General features: G+C 42.5%; 1 pseudogene; it reads right to left on the bottom strand.

Moving 5' to 3' along the window:
* Positions 1-1,349: 1,349 nt before the first annotated feature.
* Positions 1,350-9,570, bottom strand: LOC121816641 (serum amyloid A protein-like; annotated as a pseudogene).
* Between the last annotated feature and the right edge of the window lie 701 nt (positions 9,571-10,271).

The following is a 10,271-nucleotide window of genomic DNA, read 5'->3' as shown; positions in this document are numbered from 1 at the left end:
CAGACTCACGTCCATCGAGTCATTGATGCCATCCAGCCATCTCATCCTCTGTCGTCCCCTTCTCCTTCTGCCCCCAATCCCTCCCAGCATCAGAGTCTTTTCCAATGAGTCAACTCTTCACATGAGGTGGCCAAAGTACTGGAGTTTCAGCTTTAGCATCATTCCTTCCAAGGAACACCCAGGGGTGATCTCCTTCAGAATGGACTGGTTGGATCTCCTTGCAGTCCAAGAGACTCTCAAGAGTCTTCTCCAACACCACAGTTCAAAAGCATCAATTCTTCGGCACTTAGCCTTCTTCACAGTCCAACTCTCACATCCATACATGACCAAAGGAAAAACCATAGCCTTGACTAGATGGACCTTAGTCGGCAAAGTAATGTCTCTGCTTTTCAATATGCTATCTAGGTTGGTCATAGCTTTCCTTCCAAGGAGTAAGCATCTTTTAATTTCATGGCTGCAGTCACCATCTGCAGTGATTTTGGAGCCCCAAAAAATTAAGTCTGACACTGTTTCCACTGTTTCCCCATCTATTTCCCATGAAGTGATGGGACAAGATGCCATGATCTTAGTTTTCTGAATGTTGAGCTTTAAGCCAGCTTTTTCACTCTCCTCTTTCACTTTCATCAAGAGGCTTTTTAGTTCCTCTTCACTTTCTGCCATAAGGGTGGTGTCATCTACACATCTGAGGTTATTGATATTTCTCCCAGCAATCTTGATTCCAGCTTGTGTTTCTTCCAGTCCAGCGTTTCTCATGATGTACTCTGCATATAAGTTAAATAATAGTATGTATTTTAATGTTTTAACTGCTCAGGCACAAGAGTACTAGAAGATATCAATATACTCAGTTCAGTTCATTTCAGTTCAGTCTCTCAGTCGTGTCCGACTCTTTGCAACCCCATGAATCGTAACACGGCAGGAAAGATCTCCAATTTTGGCACATACATATCAGATTACTGTGAGCCTCATATTTACAAATGGAGAATGACTTAGGTGTGGTTCCTGAGGGACCCTGCTTCTCAAAATCATGAATAGATGATGGTAAAATTTCTAACAAAATAAAGTTCCAATTTACATAGCAATTGCAGTAATGGAAAATTTTTAAATATATTAAAAGTGAGCAAAAATACTCTGCATTATTATATAAAATACATGTGGGTCTTAGGCTCAAATAATTATCCACATTTTTTCATCTTTTGTTCAGGGGCAGACTTTGTGGTATTTGAATTATTCAGTTTTGGAAGCCCATTTTAGGGAAAACACTACAAAATTACAAACAGTAAGTTAGTTACAATATGAAATATTTATTTAGAATGGGAAAAAAGAAATCACAGCAAAACACCAATTTAAAGAAGCCAACTAATACCTTATAGTGAAATCCAGAAAAATACCTGTTTTTATTAATAAGCAGCCTGACATACTTCCACAATCCTTTTTTCTTGTTTTAATAGACTTTATTTTTCAAGTTTTAGGTTCACAGCAGTATTAAGCAGAAGGTACAGAGATTTCCCATAGAATCCTTACCCCCATTCATACATAGCCTCCACCATTATCAACATTCTCCACCAAAAACAATAAACAACATTTGATACAATTGTTGAACTTACATTGGGGTATCATTACCACCCAGAGTCGATAGTTTACATTAGGGCTTACTCTTGGTGTTGTACATCCTATGAATCTGGCAAATTCGGTGGTACTGGTGGTAAAGAATCCACCTGCCAATGCAGGAGATGGTAAGAGACAGGCGTTCAGTCCCTGGGTTGAAAAGATCCCCTGGAGGAGGGCATGGTAACCCACTCCAGGATTCTTGCCTGGAGAATCCCATGGACAGAGGAGCCTGGGGGGCTGCAGTCCATAGGGTTGCAAAGAGTTGGACATGATTTAAGCGACTTAGCATGCATGCAAGCCCACTGGGGCATCTTTATCATCCAGAATCCATAGTTTTCATTAGGGCTCACTCTTGGGGTTGTACAATCTATGACTCTGGCAAATTTGTAATGGCAAGTATCTACCATTATAGTATCATACAGAGTAGTTAGTTTCACTGTGCTAAAAATCCTCTGTGCTCTGAGTATTTGCAATCCTTTTTCAATATAGTTTTTGCTATGATTTCTTTGATCACCTTTTTATATGACAATGGCCTTGTAAGGTCATTTTCTGTGACAAAAAAAATGGTAATTTTGTCTTTAGCATAGTTGTTTAAATATTTAAAAATTATTATTGGTAGTTTAGGAAATTATGGGATGGGGGAGCCTGGTGGGCTTCCGTCTATGGGGTCGCACAGAGTCAGACACGACTGAAGCGTTTTAGCAGCAGCAGCAGCAGCAGGAAATTATTATTGATAGTTGAAAGCTCCTTTCAGCTTCACAACTTGTTATTGATAATATTCTGTAAAGTTTTGACCACTTGTACTTTTCTTTCATTTTCACAGTGTCAAGCTTCCCTATGCTGGGGGGGTATTTTCTACTTAGCAGAATTGTTTGTACAAAAAAATTATTATTCACTTTTTTGAAGGGTTAGATTTGTCTGTAGGACCCTTTGGGAGTACTGTATTCCTTGGAGGAAGATTTGATCTTTTACAATGATTGTAGACTAATCAAAGTTTTCATTTCTTCTTGAGTCGGTTTCGGTAAATTGGGTTTTTCTAAGAATTTGATGATTTTTATCAAGTTTTAAGCTTTACTGCCGAAGTTTTTCATGGTGTTCTTAATATCCTCTACAGGATTTGGAGCACAGAGTTGTGGACAGATAACTGTTCCATATAATGGTCCATATATGGTTTATAAAGCATGGTTCGTGTTCTGGACATAAAACTGGCATGCCCTCCATGTGGAGGGCCGACTATACTGTGTCATTTTATATGAAGCACTTAGTATTTGCGGATTTTGGTTTCTGCAGGGGTCCTGAAACCCATCCCCAACAGTTATCAATGGATAACTGTAGTTTTACTCTGAATTATTCCTGAGGCCGGCCAGCAGGTCTGCAGTGATTGGGTCTTCGCCGCTCCAGTCCCATTCATTGGCACACTTGTCGGCCCTCGAGTCCTCTCACCCATAGCCACTGTCGCCATACTTAGACAAGCCTGTGACTCTCTTAGCATTCTCTCTGGCATCACTGGAATGGAGAAGCGTGGGGAGGAGATTAATCCAGGGCTGATGAGCCACAGCTGCACCCTCCCCACCTCTCCTCTTTCCAAGGAATCAATGACTCTGAGAGGAGCCAAGGAAAGAGGGGCTAAAACTGAAACAGCGCACGTCAGCCCAACTTAGCCCTTGGTTGGTGAATAGCTCTCATAGGGAGAGGGCTGAGAATTGCTGGTTCCACCAGCCTCATTCTGCTCTTCAGCCACTCAGACCCCACACTGGGCACAGAGCAGGAGGGTGGGTAAGAGGAGGAGGGCCCACAGCCGAGCTCTGCTCACCCATCCCTGCATCGCCAGCGTCCCTGGTACCTGATCACTTTAGCAGCCCAGGTGCTCCCTGGTCCTCTTTAGGCAGCATAATAGTTCCCTGGGAGTGGAAGTATTTGTCTGAATCTTTGTAGTTGGCTTCTCTCATGTCAGTAAGAAATGGCCAGTATTCAGGTTCGATCCCCTGAAGATGGAAATGGCACCCCACTCCAGTATTCTTGCCTGGGAAATCCCATGGACAGAGGAGCCTGGCGGGCTACAGTCCATGGAGTCTCAGAAGGGTTGGACATGATGTAATACTATGGGGATGATCAATAAACATGATTGTTTTTAAAAAGGAGATAATGTACCAATAATACTGGCCATTAATAATAATTAATCTCCAGTATTCTTGCCTGGAGAATTCCATGGACAGGGAAGCCTGGCAGGCTACAGTCCATGGGGCCACAAAGAGTCAGACACGACTGAGTGACTAAAACTACTAATACTCTGTCATGTCAAGTAGGCCCTCCATATGTCTTTAGCCACTGGAAAGGGAAAGAAAATGATGAGATGAATGTGATCATATCTTGGCAAAATAGAGAAATGATACATTTTCTTCCCACTGAGTCCAAATTTCAGCCTTTGAGTAAGCCCGTGGAAATTATTATATTGGCTTGAAATAAAGATTCCTTTACTTTTCACTTCTCTGATTTAAACTTGTGAGAATCACACTTGGTGCAAGTTTTATTCTGTTTGATTCCATTTTAAGCCTGTTGGTACTTTGTTTCTGGTGGGTGTGCAAGAAGAAGTCAGATGCTCTTTAAAGGACATTTGTTTATACAATGAACCTCTACCTGGAAAAATACAGGAAAGGCTCTGACCAGAACTTGAGAACAAAGGCAATACTAAGGGAGGCTGCAGATACAGGATAGTTCTAACAGAGTAAAGGGGAAAATATTCATCCCTGTACACTCAGTGAGGACAACTTGGTTCTGCATACATCTGAGTTCAGTTCAGTCACTGAATTGTGTCCGATTCTTTGCGACCCCATGAACTGCAGCATGCCAGGCTTCTGTCGGTCACCAACTCCCAGAGCTTACTCAAACTCATGTCCATGGAGTCAGTGATGCCATCCAACCGTTTCATCCTCTGTCATCCCCTTCTACTCCTGTCTTCAATCTTTCCAGCACTGGGGTCTTTTCCAATGAGTCAGTTCTTCACATCAGGCGGCCAAAGTATTGGAGTTTCAGCTTCAGCATCAGTCCTTCCAATGAATATTCAGGACTGATTTCCTTTAGGATGGACTGGTAGGATCTCCTTGCAGTCCAAGGGACTCTCAAGAGTCTTTTCCAACGCCACAGTTCAAAAGCATCAATTCTTTGGTGCTCAGCTTTCTTTATAGTCCAACTCGCACATCCATATATGACTATTGGAAAAACCATAGCTTTGATTAGACAGACCTTTGTTGGTAAAGTAATGTCTCTGCTTTTTATCATGCTGTCTAGGTTGGTCATAGCTTTTCTTCCAAGGAGCAAGCGTCTTTTAATTTTATGGCTGCAGTCACCATCTGCAGTGATTTTGGAGCCCCCCCAAATAAAGTCTCTCACTGTTTCCATTGTTTCCCCATCTATTTGCCATGAAGTGATGGGACCAGATGCTATGATCTTAGTTTTCTGAATATTGAGTTTTAAGCCAACTTTTTCACTCCCCTCTTTCACTTTCATCAAGAGGCTCTTCAGTTCTTCTTCGATTTCTGCCATAAGGGTGGTATCGCTGCATATCTGAGGTTATTGACATTTCTCCCAGCAATCTTGATTCTAGCTTTTGCTTCATTCAGCCAAGCATTTCACATGATATACTCTGCATATAAGTTAAATTACCAGGGTGACAATATACAGCCTTAATGTACTCCTTTCCCGATTTGGAACCAGTCTGTTGTTCCATGTCCAGTTCTAACTGTGGCTTCTTGACTTGTATACAGATTTCTCAAGAGGCAGGTCAGGTGGTCTGGTATTCCTATCTCTTGAAGAATTTTCCAGTTTGTTGTGAGCCACACATTCAAAGGCTTTGGCATAGTCAATAAAGAAGTAGATGTTTGTCTGGAACTCTCTTGTTTTATCAATGATCCAACAGATGTTGGAAATTTGATCTCTGGTTCCTCTACCTTTTCTAAAACCAGCTTGAACATCTGGAAGTTCATGGTTCATGTACTGTTGAAGCCTGGCTTGGAGAATTGTGAGCATTACTTTGCTAGCATGTGAGATGAGTGCAATTGTGCTGTAGTTTGAACATTCTTTGGCATTGCCTTTGTTTGGGATTAGAATGAAAACTGATCTTTTCCAGTCCTGTGGCCACTGCTGAGTTTTCCAAATTTGCTGGCATATTGAGTGCAGCACTTCCACAGCATCATCTTTCAGGATTTGAAACAGCTCAACTGGAATTCCATCACCTCCACTAGCTTTGTTCGTAGTGATACTTCCTAAGGCCCACTTGACTTCACATTCCAGGATATCTGGCTCTAGGTGAGTGCTCACACCATCATGGCTATCTGGGTCATGAAGATCTTTTTTGTATACTTCTTCTGTGTATTCTTGCCATCTTTTCTTAGTATCTTCTGCTTCTGTTAGGTCCATACATTTTCTGTCCTTTATTGAGCCCATCTTTGCATGAAATGTTCCCTTGGTACCTAATTTTCTTGAAGAGACCTCTAGTCTTTCCCATTCTATTGTTTTCCTCTATTTCTTTGCATTGATCACTGAGGAAGGCTTTCTTATCTCTCCTTGCTATTCTTTGGAACTCTGCATTCAAATGGGTATATCTTTCCTTTCCTCCTTTGCCTTTTGCTTCTCTTCTTTTCACAGTTATTGAGACAATTATTTTTGCCTTCTTGCATTTCTTTTTCTTGGGGATGATCTTGATCACTGCCTCCTGTACAATGTCATGAACCTCCATCCATAGTTTTTCAGGCATTCTGTCTATCAGATCTAATCCCTTGAATCTAGTTGTCACTTCCACTGTATAATCGTAAGGGTTTTGATTTAGGTCATACCTGAATGGTCTAGAAGTTTTCCCTACTTTCTTCAATTTAAGTCAGAGTGGTCTGGGCATATTTGGCACCTGGGAAAATTCAATTAGCAGGTAATAAAAGTGAGTAAAAACCTAAGAGATTTGAAGAAACAGGGTAATTAGATGCAGTAAAAGGGCAACTGGTCCACCAGTTCTAAAGTTCAGTGTCCTCTCCAGTAAAATGGAGGAGTGTTGCCTCCCTGGGGATGTTTATGCAGAAGAATTGAGGGAAATACAGGTTTAGTTTATAGAACATTGTAGGTGCTCAGTACACTATCACTCTCTGGTCCTTAGGAAGAGTGCGATAAAAAAAGAAAAAGAATGAACCAAGATGAGTGTGATAAAAAAGAAAAAGAATGCACTAAGATGAGGAGCAGAGAGTTATGGACAGAAGGATCTGGTCAACTAAAATTAAATGGCAACATCTTTTTTCTAAAAAAAAAAAACTGCTTATCAGGAAAACAAGAAAAATCTAATATAGAATTATAATCATGGTTTATATGGTGACTCTATGAGATAACCTATCTCCTTTTTATATATTTGTTATGTTTGGCATTTGGAAAGATAGTATTGTTGAGAGTTATGACATCTCTATTATTCACACTGATTTAAATAGCTCCTTGGAATCCAGAATTCTCATAAAAATATTTCCAAAATGCTTGACGTACGTATCTTATCACCTAAGAATAGGAAAACCAGAGGTAACTGTGCATACTTCAGTGTGTATAAAAATTAACTGGGGTGCTTAATAAAGGCCAAATTTCCAGTCTCAGCCCCAGGGGTTGTGTTCAGGGGAGGAGTTGTGTCTGGACCCAGGCATTTCCACAGAGCACCACAGGCCACAGGTGATTCTCATGCAAGTGATCCTAGAACAACCCTTGGAAGAACATTGACCTCAGAGATGAAAAGAAATTTTTAGCTGGGTCTGTGAGAATTTCGATCAAATTAACAGCAAACTTTTAAAACTGTTAAGTCAAAAACTATCAGAGAAGAAAAACACAAAAAATAATTTTGTGAAATAAATTTTGGGCACTTCACTCTGGCTAGTGAGGTCTACATATCTTGCTGTAGGATTCTCACCAGGTCTCAGCCTCAGTAGAACCATTGTCAAGGTAACTCATGGTGCCATTTTTTGTGGGGAGGAGAACTCTATAGAGTTTCCTTCCAAAGACACCACATCCCCACCATCTGTCACCTGCTCAGATAAAGAGCAGGACGTGTGTGCACAAACCCCTCACTCTCCTACATGAACTCTTGTCTAGGAGGCAGTAGAAGTGCCAGCGTTAACAGCAAGGTCTGGGAGCTCACCATACAGGGTTAAATCCTGCTCTGTTGAAGGACTTTGTTATGTGTCTAAATCTCTTGTTGCCTCGGGTTCTCTGTTAAGGGATAATGGTACCTAAATTTCAGGGCTAAAGGATTAAAACCTGAGGATGAAAACGAGTTTATTTATACATACAAAGCTTTTAGAACAGTGCCTAGAGGAGGCTCAGTTATTTTAGTTGCAAGTATTAAGTGGGTGGATAGTGTGAACACTCCCCAACCATTCGATGCATGTATCTCATGGCTACCAGACTTGGAAATGAGCTGTCCCCTGGTTGCCCACAAGGGGGAAGCAGAGCCATTCTTGTATTTAAGGAACACCTGATGGGGCTTCCCTGACAGCCAGTTGGTAAAGAATCAGCCTGCAATGCAGGAGACCGGGTTATATTCCTGGGTCGGGAAGATACCCTGGAGAAGGGATAGGATACCCACTCCAGTATTCTTGTGCTTCCCTCGTGGCTCAGCTGGGTATGAATCCGCCTGCAATGTGGGAGACCTGGTTCGATCCCTGGGTTGGGAAAATCCCCTGGAGAAGGGAAACTCTACCCACTCCAGTATCCTGGCCTAGAGAATTCCATGGACTGTATAGTCTATGGGGTCGTAAAGAGTCAGACACGACTGAGTGACTTTGAAAGGCTTTCCTGATAGCTCAGTTGGTAAAGAATCCTCCTGCAATGCAGGAGACCCTGGTTCAATTCCTGGGTCAGAAAGATCCGCTGGAGAAGGGATAGGCTACCCACTCCAGTATTCTGGCCTGGAGAATTCCATGGACTGTATAGTCCACGGGGTCATAAAGAGTTGGACACAACTGAGCAACTTTCACTTTCATTTTCACCCCTGAACCCAGATTTCTTCCTCACTCCTGTTGAAAGTTGGGGTCCAAACTTCATGTGACTTCAGGTTTGGGGATCTCCAAAGAAGAGTGCAAAGCTGGTCAGAAAAGCCTGACAAAGTGCTACCACAAAAAGCAAGCTCCTTTTCTGCCTGTTTGTGGCCTTTGCCCTGTGAGGATGTGGCCTCTGCTCAGGTGAATCCTTGGGGAAGCAGACACAGCCTCCCCTGGCCCATCCTTCGGTCCTCATTTTGACTAGCTTCCTTGAAGAATCTTCCCCATCTCTGACTGCTGATGCCCAGGATCAGGAAGCAGAAAATGATGCCCATGGAGAGCTTCATCCTGCTGCAGAGAGATACACAGACTCAACCAAGGATGAGAGGTCTTGGGGAGGGAGTTGTAATGTTGATACATCCTTACATTCCAAAAATAAATGCCACTGAATTTATATCTCAATAGATAGATATATGATAAATTGTATTATGGAGGATCCAGTTCTCATTTTCGTGTGAATCCTGGAATCCCAATGATTTCTTGTATGAAGGATTGCAACGGGCTTTTAGCATAAACCACTTTCCAGTCCAGTCATCCTCTATCAGCCCTGAAACCCAATGTACTGCGAGTTACCCAAAGGCATGAGGAGTCTGGGCACCACGCCTCTGCGGTGATGAGACAAGGTGAGCAATGCTCTGGTGTTTGTGGACCACCTGCTCACCCCATCTCTGCCTTCACACAGGAGAAGCCTATGAGGGAAGCCCTGCCCCCTGAAGCACTCACACCTGGTGAATTCTGTCAGAATAGTAGACTCAGGAAGGCAGCAGAGAGCTGGGGCTGCAGCACAGGAATGCTGGTGAAGAGAGAGAGTCTTCAAGGAGGAAAAGAGTTGGAAAGTTCTAGCACCTCACCTTTGGCTGTGTCTTCCTGCTGAGGTTCCTGGTGAAGCTGAGCTGCCTGTGCTGGCTGCCTGGGAGATGGCACTGGTGCTTTATATACTGAAACTCAGCTAGAGGAACAAATCAGAAGATGGGTTTGAAGCAAAAAAAGAAAAAAGAAGGGAAATTTGGGGAAATCCCTCTTGACCAGAACACAGCATTCAAAACAGCAGTATTATTCTTCACTCACATCTAATTTCCCTAAATTGTGCAATCCTGCAGCTTTCAAGAGAGTAGAAACTTAGGCTTTTTCTGTCTGTTTCCAGTCTCACTCCTGGTGGGGACAAGGTGTTTTTCCCCCACACAATAATGTACTAACATTTTCTGTGAAGGGTAATCAATATTAGAAAAAGAGAGTTGATTGCCTAAAGAATGTGAGGATACAGGGTGAATGGAACAGCAGAATAGGTCCATTGCAAAGGACAGCTCAGGATGAAGCTGGGACCCCAGGGTACAGCAGTAGGAAAGAAGAAAATAGAAACCAAGGAAAATCAAACTTCCAGCACCCGCATAGGGTGGACTTAGCACTGGGGAAGGGAATTCTCCACTCGAGGGTATCTATGAACAGACACTGTTGAAGATCATAATGACAGGCTATGTGGAGAGAGCACTGTAACCCCAGGAATGTTGAACTACAGTGTAGAAATTTGCCATAATGTTGTGTAGCAATGACACCTCATAAAAATGATCAGGAATGGACCCACTGGCTGTTAAATGGCCAGAACCG

This window comes from Ovis aries, chromosome 15, assembly GCF_016772045.2.
Source record: "Ovis aries strain OAR_USU_Benz2616 breed Rambouillet chromosome 15, ARS-UI_Ramb_v3.0, whole genome shotgun sequence".
NCBI lineage: Eukaryota > Metazoa > Chordata > Mammalia > Artiodactyla > Bovidae > Ovis > Ovis aries.
This window is presented reverse-complemented; position numbering and strand designations above follow the sequence as displayed.